This window comes from Phyllobates terribilis, unplaced genomic scaffold (genome assembly GCF_046119375.1).
Source record: "Phyllobates terribilis strain yellow unplaced genomic scaffold, ASM4611937v1 Scaffold_143__1_contigs__length_4665640, whole genome shotgun sequence".
Taxonomy (NCBI): Eukaryota; Metazoa; Chordata; class Amphibia; order Anura; family Dendrobatidae; genus Phyllobates; species Phyllobates terribilis.
The window spans coordinates 1,997,304-2,013,458 of record NW_027362903.1 but is presented as its reverse complement, the minus strand read 5'-3'; positions in this window follow the sequence as shown (position 1 = coordinate 2,013,458).

The window sequence follows — 16,155 nt, the reverse complement described above, 5'->3', positions numbered from 1 at the left end:
TATTAGATTGTAAGCTCCTAAGACAGGGTGTGCATTATTCTGCATGCCCTCAGGAGCAGTCTGTATATTGTATATTAGATTGTAAGCTCCTAGGACAGGGTGTACATTATTCTCCATGCCCTCAGGAGCAGTCTGTATATTGTATATTAGATTGTAAGCTCCTAGGACAGGCTGTACATTATTCTGCATGCCCTCAGGAGCAGTCTGTATATTGTATATTAGATTGTAAGCTCCTAGGACAGGGTGTGCATTATTCTGCATGCCCTCAGGAGCAGCCTATATATTGTATATTAGATTGTAAGCTCCTAGGACAGGGTGCGTATTATTCTGCATGCCCTCAGGCGCAGTCTGTATATTGTATATTAGATTGTAAGCTCCTAGGACAGGGTGTGTATTATTCTGCATGCCCTCAGGAGCAGTCTGTATACTGTATATTAGATTGTAAGCTCCTAGTACAGGGTGTGCATTATTCTGCATGCCCTCAGGAGCAGTCTGTATACTGTATATTAGATTGTAAGCTCCTAGGACAGGGTGTGCATTATTCTGCATGCCCTCAGGAGCAGTCTGTATATTGTATATTAGATTGTAAGCTCCTAGGACAGGGTGTGCATTATTCTGCATGCCCTCAGGAGCAGTCTGTATATTGTATATTAGATTGTAAGCTCCTAGGACAGGGTGTGCATTATTCTGCATGCCCTCAGGAGCAGTCTGTATATTGTATATTAGATTGTAAGCTCCTAGGACAGGGTGTGCATTATTCTGCATGCCCTCAGGCGCAGTCTGTATATTGTATATTAGATTGTAAGCTCCTAGGACAGGGTGTGCATTATTCTGCATGCCCTCAGGAGCAGTCTGTATACTGTATATTAGATTGTAAGCTCCTAGGATAGGGTGTGCATTATTCTGCATGCCCTCAGGAGCAGTCTGTATATTGTATATTAGATTGTAAGCTCCTAGGACAGGGTGTGCATTATTCTGCATTCCCTCAGGAGCAGTCTGTATATTGTATATTAGATTGTAAGCTCCTAGGACAGGGTGTACATTATTCTGCATGCCCTCAGGAGCAGTCTGTATATTGTATATTAGATTGTAAGCTCCTAGTACAGGGTGTGCATTATACTGCATGCCCTCAGGAGCAGTCTGTATATTGTATATTAGAGTGTAAGCTCCTAGGACAGGGGGTGCATTATTCTGCATGCCCTCAGGAGCAGTCTGTATATTGTATATTAGAGTGTAAACTCCTAGGACAGGGTGTACATTATTCTGCATGCCCTCAGGAGCAGCCTATATATTGTATATTAGAGTGTAAGCTCCTAGGACAGGGTGTGCATTATTCTGCATGCCCTCAGGAGCAGTCTTTATATTGTATATTAGATTGTAAGCTCCTAGGACAGGGTGTACATTATTCTGCATGCCCTGCATGGGAGCTGCTTGTGACTAAATTGGCAGCTGCTCAGCTCACCAGGGAGTGGATAGCTGATCAAAGACACAGACCTAACACCCTATGCCTGACACTGTATAACACCTTTCACCATCAGATAAAGTCTACAATGATGGAAGAACAGACAGTGACTATTGAATACAATGCATCAAATAACAGAGCACAGATACAGCAAGCAGACACATTATACCATAGAAATGGTTTCAAGATGAGAGGTCAGCAGATGACATATATCCAGCAAGCAGAGATGTTATACCATAGAAATGGTTTCAGGATGAGAGTTCAGCAGATGACATAGATCCAGCAAGCAGAGATGTTACACCATAGAAATGGTTTCAAGATGAGAGTTCAGCAGATGACATAGATCCAGCAAGCAGAGATGTTATACCATAGAAATGGTTTCAAAATGAGCGTTCAGCAGATGACATAGATCCAGCAAGCAGAGATGTTACACCATAGAAATGGTTTAAAGATGAGCGTTCAGCAGATGACATAGATCCAGCAAGCAGAGATGTTATACCATATAAATGGTTTCAAGATGAGAGTTCAGAAGATGATATAGATCCAGCAAGCAGAGATGTTATACCATAGAAATGGTTTCAAGATGAGACTTCAGCAGATGATATAGATCCAGCAAGCAGAGATGTTATACCATAGAAATGGTTTCAAGATGAGAGTTCAGCAGATGACATAGATCCAGCAAGCAGAGATGTTATACCATAGATATGGTTTCAAGATGAGAGTTCAGCAGACGACATAGATCCAGCAAGCAGAGATGTTATACCATAGAAATGGTATCAAGATGAGAGTTCAGCAGACGACATAGATCCAGTAAGCAGAGATGTTATACCATAGAAATGGTTTCAAGATGTGAGTTCAACATATGACATGGATCCAGCAAGCAGAGATGTTATACCATAGAAATGGTTTCAAGATGAGAGTTCAGCAGATGTCATAGATCCAGCAAGCTGAGATGTTATACCATAGAAATGGTTTCAAGATGAGAGTTCAGCAGATGACATAGATCCAGCAAGCAGAGATATTATACCATAGAAATGGTTTCAAGAGGAGAGTTCAGCAGATGACATAGATCCCGCAAGCAGAGATGTTATACCATAGAATTGGTTTCAAGATAAGAGTTCAGCAGATGACATAGATCCAGCAAGCAGAGATGTTATACCATAGAAATGGTATCAAGATGTGAGTTCAACATATGACATGGATCCAGCAAGCAGAGATGTTATACCATAGAAATGGTTTCAAGATGAGAGTTCAGCAGATGTCATAGATCCAGCAAGCTGAGATGTTATACCATAGAAATGGTTTCAAGATGAGAGTTCAGCAGATGACAGATCCAGCAAGCAGAGATGTTATACCATAGAAATGGTTTCAAGATGAGAGCTCAGCAGATGACATAGATCCAGCAAGCAGAGATGTTATACCATAGAAATGGTTTCAAGAGGAGAGTTCAGCAGATGACATAGATCCAGCAAGCAGAGATGTTATACCATAGAAATGGTTTCAAGAGGAGAGTTCAGCAGATGACATAGATCCAGCAAGCAGAGATGTTATACCATAGAAATGGTTTCAAGATGAGAGTTCAGCAGATGACATGGATTCAGCAAGCAGAGATGTTATACCATAGAAATGGTTTCAAGAGGAGAGTTCAGCAGATGACATAGATCCAGCAAGCAGAGATGCTGTACCATAGAAATGGTTTCAAGATGAGAGTTCAGCAGATGACATAGATCCAGCAAGCAGAGATGTTATACCATAGAAATGGTTTCAAGATGAGAGTTCAGCATATGACATGGATTCAGCCAGCAGAGATGTTATACCATAGAAATGATTTCAAGATGAGAGTTCAGCAGATGACATGGATCCAGCAAGCAGAGATGTTATACCATAGAAATGGTTTCATGATGAGAGTTCAGCAGATGACATGGATAAAGCCAGCAGAGATGTTATAGCATAGAAATGGTTTCAAGATGAGAGTTCAGCAGATGACATGGATAAAGCCAGCAGAGATGTTATAGCATAGAAATGGTTTCAAGATGAGAGTTCAGCAGATGACATGGATCCAGCAAGCAGAGATGTTATACCATAGAAATAGTTTCAAGATGAGAGTTCAGCAGATGACATGGATTCAGCCATCAGAGATGTTATAACATAAAAATGGTTTCAAGATCAGAGTTCAGCAGATGACATAGATCCAGCAAGCAGAGATGTTATACCATAGAAATGGTTTCAAGATGAGAGTTCAGCAGATGACATGGACCAGCAAGCAGAGATGTTATACCATAGAAATGGTTTCAAGATGAGAGTTCAGTAGATGACATGGATTCAGCCAGCAGAGATGTTATACCATAGAAATGGCTTCAAGATGAGAGTTCAGCAGATGACATAGATCCAGCAAGCAGGGATGTTATACCATAGAAATGGTTTCAAAATGAGTGTTCAGCAGATGACATGGATCCAGCAAGCAGAGATGTTATACCATAGAAATGGTTTCAAGATGAGAGTTCAGCAGATGACATGGATCCAGCAAGCAGAGATGTTATACCATAGAAATGGTTTCAAGATGAGAGTTCAGCAGATGACATGGATCCAGCAAGCAGAGATGTTATACCATAGAAATGGTTTCAAGATGAGAGTTCAGCAGATGATAAGGATTCAGCAAGTAGAGATGTTATACCATAGAAATGGTTTCAAGAGGAGAGTTCAGCAGATGACATAGATCCAGCAAGCAGAGATGTTATACCATAGAAATGGTTTCAAGATGAGAGTTCAGCAGATGACATAGATCCAGCAAGCAGAGATGTTATACCATAGAAATGGTTTCAAGAGGAGAGTTCAGCAGATGACATAGATCCAGCAAGCAGAGATGTTATACCATAGAAATGGTTTCAAGATGAGAGTTCAGCAGATGACATGTATCCAACAACCAGATATGTTATACCACAAAAATGGTTTCAAGATGAGTGTTCAGCTGATGATATAGATCCAGCAAGCAAGAGATGTTATACCATAGAAATGGTTTCAAGATGAGAGTTCAGCAGATGACATGGATCCAGCAAGCAGAGATGTTATACCATAGAAATGGTTTGAAGATGAGTGTTCAGCAGATGACATGGATCCAGCAAGCAGAGATGTTATACCATAGAGATGTTATACCATAGAAATGGTTTCAAGATGAGAGTTCAGCAGATGACATAGATCCAGCAAGCAGAGATGTTATACCATAGAAATGGTGTCAAGATGAGAGTACAGCAGATGACATAGATCCAGCAAGCAGAGATGTTATACCATAGAAATGGTTTCAACATGAGAGTTCACCAAATCACATATATTCAGGAAGCAGAGAAGTTATACCATAGAAATGGTTTCAAGATGAGAGTTCAGCAGATGACATAGATCCAGCAAGCAGAGGTTTTACACCATAGAAATGGTTTCAAGATGAGAGTTCATCAGATGACATAGATCCAGCAAGCAGAGATGTTATACCATAGAAATGGTTTCAAGATGAGAGTTCAGCAGATGACATAGATCCAGAAAGCAGAGATGTTATACCATAGAAATGGTTTCAAGATGAGAGTTCAGTAGATGACATAGATGCAGCAAGCAGAGATATTATAACATAGAAATGATTTCAAGATGAGAGTTCAGCAGATGACATAGATCCAGCAAGCAGAGATGTTATACCATAGAAATGGTTTCAAGATGAGAGTTCAGCAGATGACATAGATCCAGCAAGCAGAGATGTTATACCATAGAAATGGTTTCAAGATGAGAGTCCAGGAGATGACATAGATCCAGCAAGCAGATATGTTATACCACAAAAATGGTTTCAAGATGAGTGTTCAGCTGATGATATAGATCCAGCAAGCAAGAGATGTTATACCATAGAAATGGTTTCAAGATGAGAGTTCAGCAGATGACATGGATCCAGCAAGCAGAGATGTTATACCATAGAAATGGTTTCAAGATGAGTGTTCAGCAGATGACATGGATCCAGCAAGCAGAGATGTTATACCAAAGAGATGTTATACCATAGAAATGGTTTCAAGATGAGAGTTCAGCAGATGACATAGATCCAGCAAGCAGAGATGTTATACCATAGAAATGGTGTCAAGATGAGAGTACAGCAGATGACATAGATCCAGCAAGCAGAGATGTTATACCATAGAAATGGTTTCAACATGAGAGTTCACCAAATCACATATATTCAGGAAGCAGAGAAGTTATAACATAGAAATGGTTTCAAGATGAGAGTTCAGCAGATGACATAGATCCAGCAAGCAGAGGTTTTACACCATAGAAATGGTTTCAAGATGAGAGTTCAGCAGATGACATAGATCCAGCAAGCAGAGATGTTATACCATAGAAATGGTTTCAAGATGAGAGTTCAGCAGATGACATAGATCCAGAAAGCAGAGATGTTATACCATAGAAATGGTTTCAAGATGAGAGTTCAGTAGATGACATAGATGCAGCAAGCAGAGATATTATAACATAGAAATGATTTCAAGATGAGAGTTCAGCAGATGACATAGATGCAGCAAGCAGAGGTGTTATACCATAGAAATGGTTTCAAGATGAGACTTCAGCAGATGATATAGATCCAGCAAGCAGAGATGTTATACCATAGAAATCGTTTCAAGATGAGAGTTCAGCAGACGACATAGATCCAGCAAGCAGAGATGTTATACCATAGAAATGGTATCAAGATGAGAGTTCAGCAGACGACATAGATCCAGTAAGCAGAGATGTTATACCATAGAAATGGTTTCAAGATGTGAGTTCAACATATGACATGGATCCAGCAAGCAGAGATGTTATACCATAGAAATGGTTTCAAGATGAGAGTTCAGCAGATGTCATAGATCCAGCAAGCTGAGATGTTATACCATAGAAATGGTTTCAAGATGAGAGTTCAGCAGATGACATAGATCCAGCAAGCAGAGATGTTATACCATAGAAATGGTTTCAAGATGAGAGCTCAGCAGATGACATAGATCCAGCAAGCAGAGATGTTATACCATAGAAATGGTTTCAAGATGAGAGCTCAGCAGATGACATAGATCCAGCAAGCAGAGATGTTATACCATAGAAATGGTTTCAAGAGGAGAGTTCAGCAGATGACATAGATCCAGAAAGCAGAGTTGTTATACCAAAGAAATGGTTTCAAGACGAGAGTTCAGCAGATGACATAGATCCAGCAAGCAGAGATATTATACCATAGAAATGGTTTCAAGAGGAGAGTTCAGCAGATGACATAGATCCCGCAAGCAGAGATGTTATACCATAGAATTGGTTTCAAGATAAGAGTTCAGCAGATGACATAGATCCAGCAAGCAGAGATGTTATACCATAGAAATGGTATCAAGATGTGAGTTCAACATATGACATGGATCCAGCAAGCAGAGATGTTATACCATAGAAATGGTTTCAAGATGAGAGTTCAGCAGATGTCATAGATCCAGCAAGCTGAGATGTTATACCATAGAAATGGTTTCAAGATGAGAGATCAGCAGATGACAGATCCAGCAAGCAGAGATGTTATACCATAGAAATGGTTTCAAGATGAGAGCTCAGCAGATGACATAGATCCAGCAAGCAGAGATGTTATACCATAGAAATGGTTTCAAGAGGAGAGTTCAGCAGATGACATAGATCCAGCAAGCAGAGATGTTATACCATAGAAATGGTTTCAAGAGGAGAGTTCAGCAGATGACATAGATCCAGCAAGCAGAGATGTTATACCATAGAATTGGTTTCAAGATAAGAGTTCAGCAGATGACATAGATCCAGCAAGCAGAGATGTTATACCATAGAAATGGTTTCAAGATGAGAGTTCAGCAGATGACATGGATTCAGCAAGCAGAGATGTTATACCATAGAAATGGTTTCAAGAGGAGAGTTCAGCAGATGACATAGATCCAGCAAGCAGAGATGCTATACCATAGAAATGGTTTCAAGATGAGAGTTCAGCAGATGACATAGATCCAGCAAGCAGAGATGTTATACCATAGAAATGGTTTCAAGATGAGAGTTCAGCATATGACATGGATTCAGCCAGCAGAGATGTTATACTATAGAAATGATTTCAAGATCAGAGTTCAGCAGATGACATGGATAAAGCCAGCAGAGATGATATACCATTGAAATGGTTTCAAGATAAGAGTTCAGCAGATGACAAGGATTCAGCCAGCAGAGATGTTATACCATAGAAATGGTTTCAAGATGAGAGTTCAGCAGATGACATGAATCCAGCAAGCAGAGATGTTATAGCATAGAAATGGTTTCAAGATGAGAGTTCAGCAGATGACATGGATCCAGCAAGCAGAGATGTTATACCATAGAAATGGTTTCAAGATGAGAGTTCAGCAGATGACATGGATTCAGCCATCAGAGATGTTATAACATAGAAATGGTTTCAAGATCAGAGTTCAGCAGATGACATAGATCCAGCAAGCAGAGATGTTATACCATAGAAATGGTTTCAAGATGAGAGTTCAGCAGATGACATGGACCAGCAAGCAGAGATGTTATACCATAGAAATGGTTTCAAGATGAGAGTTCAGCAGATGACAAGGATTCAGCCAGCAGAGATGTTATACCATAGAAATGGCTTCAAGATGAGAGTTCAGCAGATGACATAGATCCAGCAAGCAGGGATGTTATACCATAGAAATGGTTTCAAAATGAGTGTTCAGCAGATGACATGGATCCAGCAAGCAGAGATGTTATACCATATAAATGGTTTCAAGATGAGAGTTCAGCAGATGACATGGATCCAGCAAGCAGAGATGTTATACCATAGAAATGGTTTCAAGATGAGAGTTCAGCAGATGACATGGATCCAGCAAGCAGAGATGTTATACCATAGAAATGGTTTCAAGATGAGAGTTCAGCAGATGACAAGGATTCAGCAAGTAGAGATGTTATACCATAGAAATGGTTTCAAGAGGAGAGTTCAGCAGATGACATAGATCCAGCAAGCAGAGATGTTATACCATAGAAATGGTTTCAAGATGAGAGTTCAGCAGATGACATAGATCCAGCAAGCAGAGATGTTATACCATAGAAATGGTTTCAAGAGTAGAGTTCAGCAGATGACATAGATCCAGCAAGCAGAGATGTTATACCATAGAAATGGTTTCAAGATGAGAGTTCAGCAGATGACATGGATCCAGCAAGCAGAGATGTTATACCATAGAAATGGTTTCAAGATGAGAGTTCAGCAGATGACATAGATCCAGCAAGCAGAGATGTTATACCATAGAAATGGTGTCAAGATGAGAGTACAGCAGATGACATAGATCCAGCAAGCAGAGATGTTATACCATAGAAATGGTTTCAACATGAGAGTTCACCAAATCACATATATTCAGGAAGCAGAGAAGTTATACCATAGAAATGGTTTCAAGATGAGAGTTCAGCAGATGACATAGATCCAGCAAGCAGAGGTTTTACACCATAGAAATGGTTTCAAGATGAGAGTTCATCAGATGACATAGATCCAGCAAGCAGAGATGTTATACCATAGAAATGGTTTCAAGATGAGAGTTCAGCAGATGACATAGATCCAGAAAGCAGAGATGTTATACCATAGAAATGGTTTCAAGATGAGAGTTCAGTAGATGACATAGATGCAGCAAGCAGAGATATTATAACATAGAAATGATTTCAAGATGAGAGTTCAGCAGATGACATAGATCCAGCAAGCAGAGATGTTATACCATAGAAATGGTTTCAAGATGAGAGTTCAGCAGATGACATAGATCCAGCAAGCAGAGATGTTATACCATAGAAATGGTTTCAAGATGAGAGTCCAGCAGATGACATAGATCCAGCAAGCAGATATGTTATACCACAAAAATGGTTTCAAGATGAGTGTTCAGCTGATGATATAGATCCAGCAAGCAAGAGATGTTATACCATAGAAATGGTTTCAAGATGAGAGTTCAGCAGATGACATGGATCCAGCAAGCAGAGATGTTATACCATAGAAATGGTTTCAAGATGAGAGTTCAGTAGATGACATAGATGCAGCAAGCAGAGATATTATAACATAGAAATGATTTCAAGATGAGAGTTCAGCAGATGACATAGATGCAGCAAGCAGAGGTGTTATACCATAGAAATGGTTTCAAGATGAGACTTCAGCAGATGATATAGATCCAGCAAGCAGAGATGTTATACCATAGAAATGGTTTCAAGATGAGAGTTCAGCAGACGACATAGATCCAGCAAGCAGAGATGTTATACCATAGAAATGGTATCAAGATGAGAGTTCAGCAGACGACATAGATCCAGTAAGCAGAGATGTTATACCATAGAAATGGTTTCAAGATGTGAGTTCAACATATGACATGGATCCAGCAAGCAGAGATGTTATACCATAGAAATGGTTTCAAGATGAGAGTTCAGCAGATGTCATAGATCCAGCAAGCTGAGATGTTATACCATAGAAATGGTTTCAAGATGAGAGTTCAGCAGATGACATAGATCCAGCAAGCAGAGATGTTATACCATAGAAATGGTTTCAAGATGAGAGCTCAGCAGATGACATAGATCCAGCAAGCAGAGATGTTATACCATAGAAATGGTTTCAAGATGAGAGCTCAGCAGATGACATAGATCCAGCAAGCAGAGATGTTATACCATAGAAATGGTTTCAAGAGGAGAGTTCAGCAGATGACATAGATCCAGAAAGCAGAGTTGTTATACCATAGAAATGGTTTCAAGACGAGAGTTCAGCAGATGACATAGATCCAGCAAGCAGAGATATTATACCATAGAAATGGTTTCAAGAGGAGAGTTCAGCAGATGACATAGATCCCGCAAGCAGAGATGTTATACCATAGAATTGGTTTCAAGATAAGAGTTCAGCAGATGACATAGATCCAGCAAGCAGAGATGTTATACCATAGAAATGGTATCAAGATGTGAGTTCAACATATGACATGGATCCAGCAAGCAGAGATGTTATACCATAGAAATGGTTTCAAGATGAGAGTTCAACAGATGTCATAGATCCAGCAAGCTGAGATGTTATACCATATAAATGGTTTCAAGATGAGAGATCAGCAGATGACAGATCCAGCAAGCAGAGATGTTATACCATAGAAATGGTTTCAAGATGAGAGCTCAGCAGATGACATAGATCCAGCAAGCAGAGATGTTATACCATAGAAATGGTTTCAAGAGGAGAGTTCAGCAGATGACATAGATCCAGCAAGCAGAGATGTTATACCATAGAAATGGTTTCAAGAGGAGAGTTCAGCAGATGACATAGATCCAGCAAGCAGAGATGTTATACCATAGAATTGGTTTCAAGATAAGAGTTCAGCAGATGACATAGATCCAGCAAGCAGAGATGTTATACCATAGAAATGGTTTCAAGATGAGAGTTCAGCAGATGACATGGATTCAGCAAGCAGAGATGTTATACCATAGAAATGGTTTCAAGAGGAGAGTTCAGCAGATGACATAGATCCAGCAAGCAGAGATGCTATACCATAGAAATGGTTTCAAGATGAGAGTTCAGCAGATGACATAGATCCAGCAAGCAGAGATGTTATACCATAGAAATGGTTTCAAGATGAGAGTTCAGCATATGACATGGATTCAGCCAGCAGAGATGTTATACCATAGAAATGATTTCAAGATGAGAGTTCAGCAGATGACATGGATAAAGCCAGCAGAGATGATATACCATTGAAATGGTTTCAAGATAAGAGTTCAGCAGATGACAAGGATTCAGCCAGCAGAGATGTTATACCATAGAAATGGTTTCAAGATGAGAGTTCAGCAGATGACATGAATCCAGCAAGCAGAGATGTTATAGCATAGAAATGGTTTCAAGATGAGAGTTCAGCAGATGACATGGATCCAGCAAGCAGAGATGTTATACCATAGAAATGGTTTCAAGATGAGAGTTCAGCAGATGACATGGATTCAGCCATCAGAGATGTTATAACATAGAAATGGTTTCAAGATCAGAGTTCAGCAGATGACATAGATCCAGCAAGCAGAGATGTTATACCATAGAAATGGTTTCAAGATGAGAGTTCAGCAGATGACATGGACCAGCAAGCAGAGATGTTATACCATAGAAATGGTTTCAAGATGAGAGTTCAGCAGATGACATGGATTCAGCCAGCAGAGATGTTATACCATAGAAATGGCTTCAAGATGAGAGCTCAGCAGATGACATAGATCCAGCAAGCAGGGATGTTATACCATAGAAATGGTTTCAAAATGAGTGTTCAGCAGATGACATGGATCCAGCAAGCAGAGATGTTATACCATAGAAATGGTTTCAAGATGAGAGTTCAGCAGATGACATGGATCCAGCAAGCAGAGATGTTATACCATAGAAATGGTTTCAAGATGAGAGTTCAGCAGATGACATGGATCCAGCAAGCAGAGATGTTATACCATACAAATGGTTTCAAGATGAGAGTTCAGCAGATGACAAGGATTCAGCAAGTAGAGATGTTATACCATAGAAATGGTTTCAAGAGGAGAGTTCAGCAGATGACATAGATCCAGCAAGCAGAGATGTTATACCATAGAAATGGTTTCAAGATGAGAGTTCAGCAGATGACATAGATCCAGCAAGCAGAGATGTTATACCATAGAAATGGTTTCAAGAGGAGAGTTCAGCAGATGACATAGATCCAGCAAGCAGAGATGTTATACCATAGAAATGGTTTCAAGATGAGAGTTCAGCAGATGACATGGATCCAGCAAGAAGATATGTTATACCACAAAAATGGTTTCAAGATGAGTGTTCAGCAGATGACATGGATCCAGCAAGCAGAGATGTTATACCATAGAAATGGTTTCAAGATGAGAGTTCAGCAGATGACATGGATCCAGCAAGCAGAGATGTTATACCATAGAAATGGTTTGAAGATGAGTGTTCAGCAGATGACATGGATCCAGCAAGCAGAGATGTTATACCATAGAGATGTTATACCATAGAAATGGTTTCAAGATGAGAGTTCAGCAGATGACATAGATCCAGCAAGCAGAGATGTTATACCATAGAAATGGTGTCAAGATGAGAGTACAGCAGATGACATAGATCCAGCAAGCAGAGATGTTATACCATAGAAATGGTTTCAACATGAGAGTTCACCAAATCACATATATTCAGGAAGCAGAGAAGTTATACCATAGAAATGGTTTCAAGATGAGAGTTCAGCAGATGACATAGATCCAGCAAGCAGAGGTTTTACACCATAGAAATGGTTTCAAGATGAGAGTTCAGCAGATGACATAGATCCAGCAAGCAGAGATGTTATACCATAGAAATGGTTTCAAGATGAGAGTTCAGCAGATGAAATAGATCCAGAAAGCAGAGATGTTATACCATAGAAATGGTTTCAAGATGAGAGTTCAGTAGATGACATAGATGCAGCAAGCAGAGATATTATAACATAGAAATGATTTCAAGATGAGAGTTCAGCAGATGACATAGATCCAGCAAGCAGAGATGTTATACCATAGAAATGGTTTCAAGATGAGAGTTCAGCAGATGACATAGATCCAGCAAGCAGAGATGTTATACCATAGAAATGGTTTCAAGATGAGAGTCCAGCAGATGACATAGATCCAGCAAGCAGATATGTTATACCACAAAAATGGTTTCAAGATGAGTGTTCAGCTGATGATATATATCCAGCAAGCAAGAGATGTTATACCATAGAAATGGTTTCAAGATGAGAGTTCAGCAGATGACATGGATCCAGCAAGCAGAGATGTTATACCATAGAAATGGTTTCAAGATGAGTGTTCAGCAGATGACATGGATCCAGCAAGCAGAGATGTTATACCAAAGAGATGTTATACCATAGAAATGGTTTCAAGATGAGAGTTCAGCAGATGACATAGATCCAGCAAGCAGAGATGTTATACCATAGAAATGGTATCAAGATGAGAGTCCAGCAGACTACATAGATCCTGCAAGCAGAGATGTTATACCATATAAATGGTATCAAGATGAGAGTTCAGAAGTTGACATGGATCAAGCAAGCACAGATGATACACCATAGAAATGGTTTCAAGATGAGAGTTCAGCAGATGACATAGACCCAGCAAGCAGAGATGTTATACCATAGAAATGGTTTCAAGATGAGTGTTCAGCAGATGACATAGATCCAGCATGCAAAGATGTTATACCATAGAAATGGTTTCATGATGAGAGTTCAGCAGATGACATGGATTCAGCAAGCAGAGATGTTATACCATAGAAATGATTTCAAGAGGAGAGTTCAGCAGATGACATAGATCCAGCAAGCAGAGATGTTATACCATAGAAATGGTATCAAGATAAAAGTTCAGCAGATGACATAGATCCAGCAAGCAGAGATGCTATACCATAGAAATGGTTTCAAGATGAGAGTTTAGCAGATGACATGGATTCAGCAAGCAGAGATGTTATACCATAGAAATGGTTTCAAGAGGAGACTTCAGCAGATGACATAGATCCAGCAAGCAGAGATGTTATACCATAGAAATGGTATCAAGATAAGAGTTCAGCAGATGACATAGATCCAGCAAGCAGAGATGCTATACCATAGAAATAGTTTCAAGATGAGAGTTCAGCAGATGACATAGTTCAGCAAGCAGAGATGTTATACCATAGAAATGGTTTCAAGAGGAGAGTTCAGCAGATGACATAGATCCAGCAAGCAGAGATGTTATACCATAGAAATGGTTTCAAGATGAGAGTTCAGCAGACGACATAGATCCAGCAAGTAGAGATGTTATACCATAGAAATGGTATCAAGATGAGAGTTCAGCAGACGACATAGATCCTGCAAGCAGAGATGTTATACCATAGAAATGGTGTCAAGATGAGAGTTCAGCAGATGACATGGATCCAGTAAGCAGAGATGTTACACCATAGAAATGGTTTCAAGATGAGAGTTCAGCAGATGACATAGATCCAGCAAGCAGAGATGTTATACCATAGAAATGGTTTCAAGATGAGAGTTCAGCAGATGACATAGATCCAGCAAGCAGAGATGTTATACCATAGAAATGGTTTCAAGATGAGAGCTCAGCAGATGACATAGATCCAGCAAGCAGAGATGTTGTACCATAGAAATGGTTTCAAGATGAGAGTTCAGCAGATGACATAGATCCAGCAAGCAGAGATGTTATACCATAGAAATGGTTTCAAGATGAGAGTTCAGCAGATGACATGGATTCAGCCAGCAGAGATGATATACCATAGAAATGGTTTCAAGATGAGAGTTCAGCAGATGACATGGATCCAGCAAGCAGATATGTTATACCACAAAAATGGTTTCAAGACGAGTGTTCAGCTGATGATATAGATCCAGCAAGCAAGAGATGTTATACCATAGAAATGGTTTCAAGATGAGAGTTCAGCAGATGACATAGATCCAGCAAGCAGAGATGTTATACCATAGAAATGGTTTCAAGATGAGAGTTCAGCAGATGACATGGATCCAGCAAGCAGAGATGTTATACCATAGAAATGGTTTCAAGATGAGTGTTCAGCAGATGACATGGATCCAGCAAGCAGAGATGTTATACCATAGAGATGTTATACCATAGAAATGGTTTCAAGATGAGAGTTCAGCAGATGACACAGATCCAGCAAGCAGAGATGTTATACCATAGAAATGGTGTCAAGATGAGAGTACAGCAGATGACATAGATCCAGCAAGCAGAGATGTTATACCATAGAAATGGTTTCAACATGAGAGTTCACCAAATCACATATATTCAGCAAGCAGAGAAGTTATACCGTAGAAATGGTTTCAAGATGAGAGTTCAGCAGATGACATAGATCCAGCAAGCAGAGGTTTTACACCATACAAATGGTTTCAAGATGAGAGTTCAGCAGATGACATAGATCCAGCAAGCAGAGATGTTATACCATAGAAATTGTTTCAAGATGAGAGTTCAGCAGATGACATAGATCCAGAAAGCAGAGATGTTATACCATAGAAATGGTTTGAAGATGAGAGTTCAGTAGATGACATAGATGCAGCAAGCAGAGATATTATAACATAGAAATGATTTCAAGATGAGAGTTCAGCAGATGACATAGATCCAGCAAGCAGAGATGTTATACCATAGAAATGGTTTCAAGATGAGAGTTCAGCAGATGACATAGATCCAGCAAGCAGAGATGTTATACCATAGAAATGGTTTCAAGATGAGAGTCCAGCAGATGACATAGATCCAGCAAGCAGAGATGTTATACCATAGAAATGGTTTCAAGATGAGACTTCAGCAGATGATATAGATCCAGCATGCAGGGATGTTATACCATAGAAATGGTTTCAAGATGATAGTTCAGCAGACGACATAGATCCAGCAAGCAGAGATGTTATACAATAGAAATGGTTTCAAGATGAGAGTTTATCAGATGAGCAAGATCCAGGAAGCAGAGATGTTATACCATAGAAATGGTTTCAAGATGAGACTTCAGCAGATGATATAGATCCAGCAAGCAGGGATGTTATACCATAGAAATGGCTTCAAGATGAGAGTTCAGCAGACGAAATAGATCCAGCAAGCAGAGATGTTATACCATAGAAATGATTTCAATATGAGAGTTCAGCAGACGACAAAGATCCAGCAAGCAGAGATGTTATACCATAGAAATGATTTCAAGATGAGAGTTCAGCAGACGACATAGATCCAGCAAGCAGAGATGC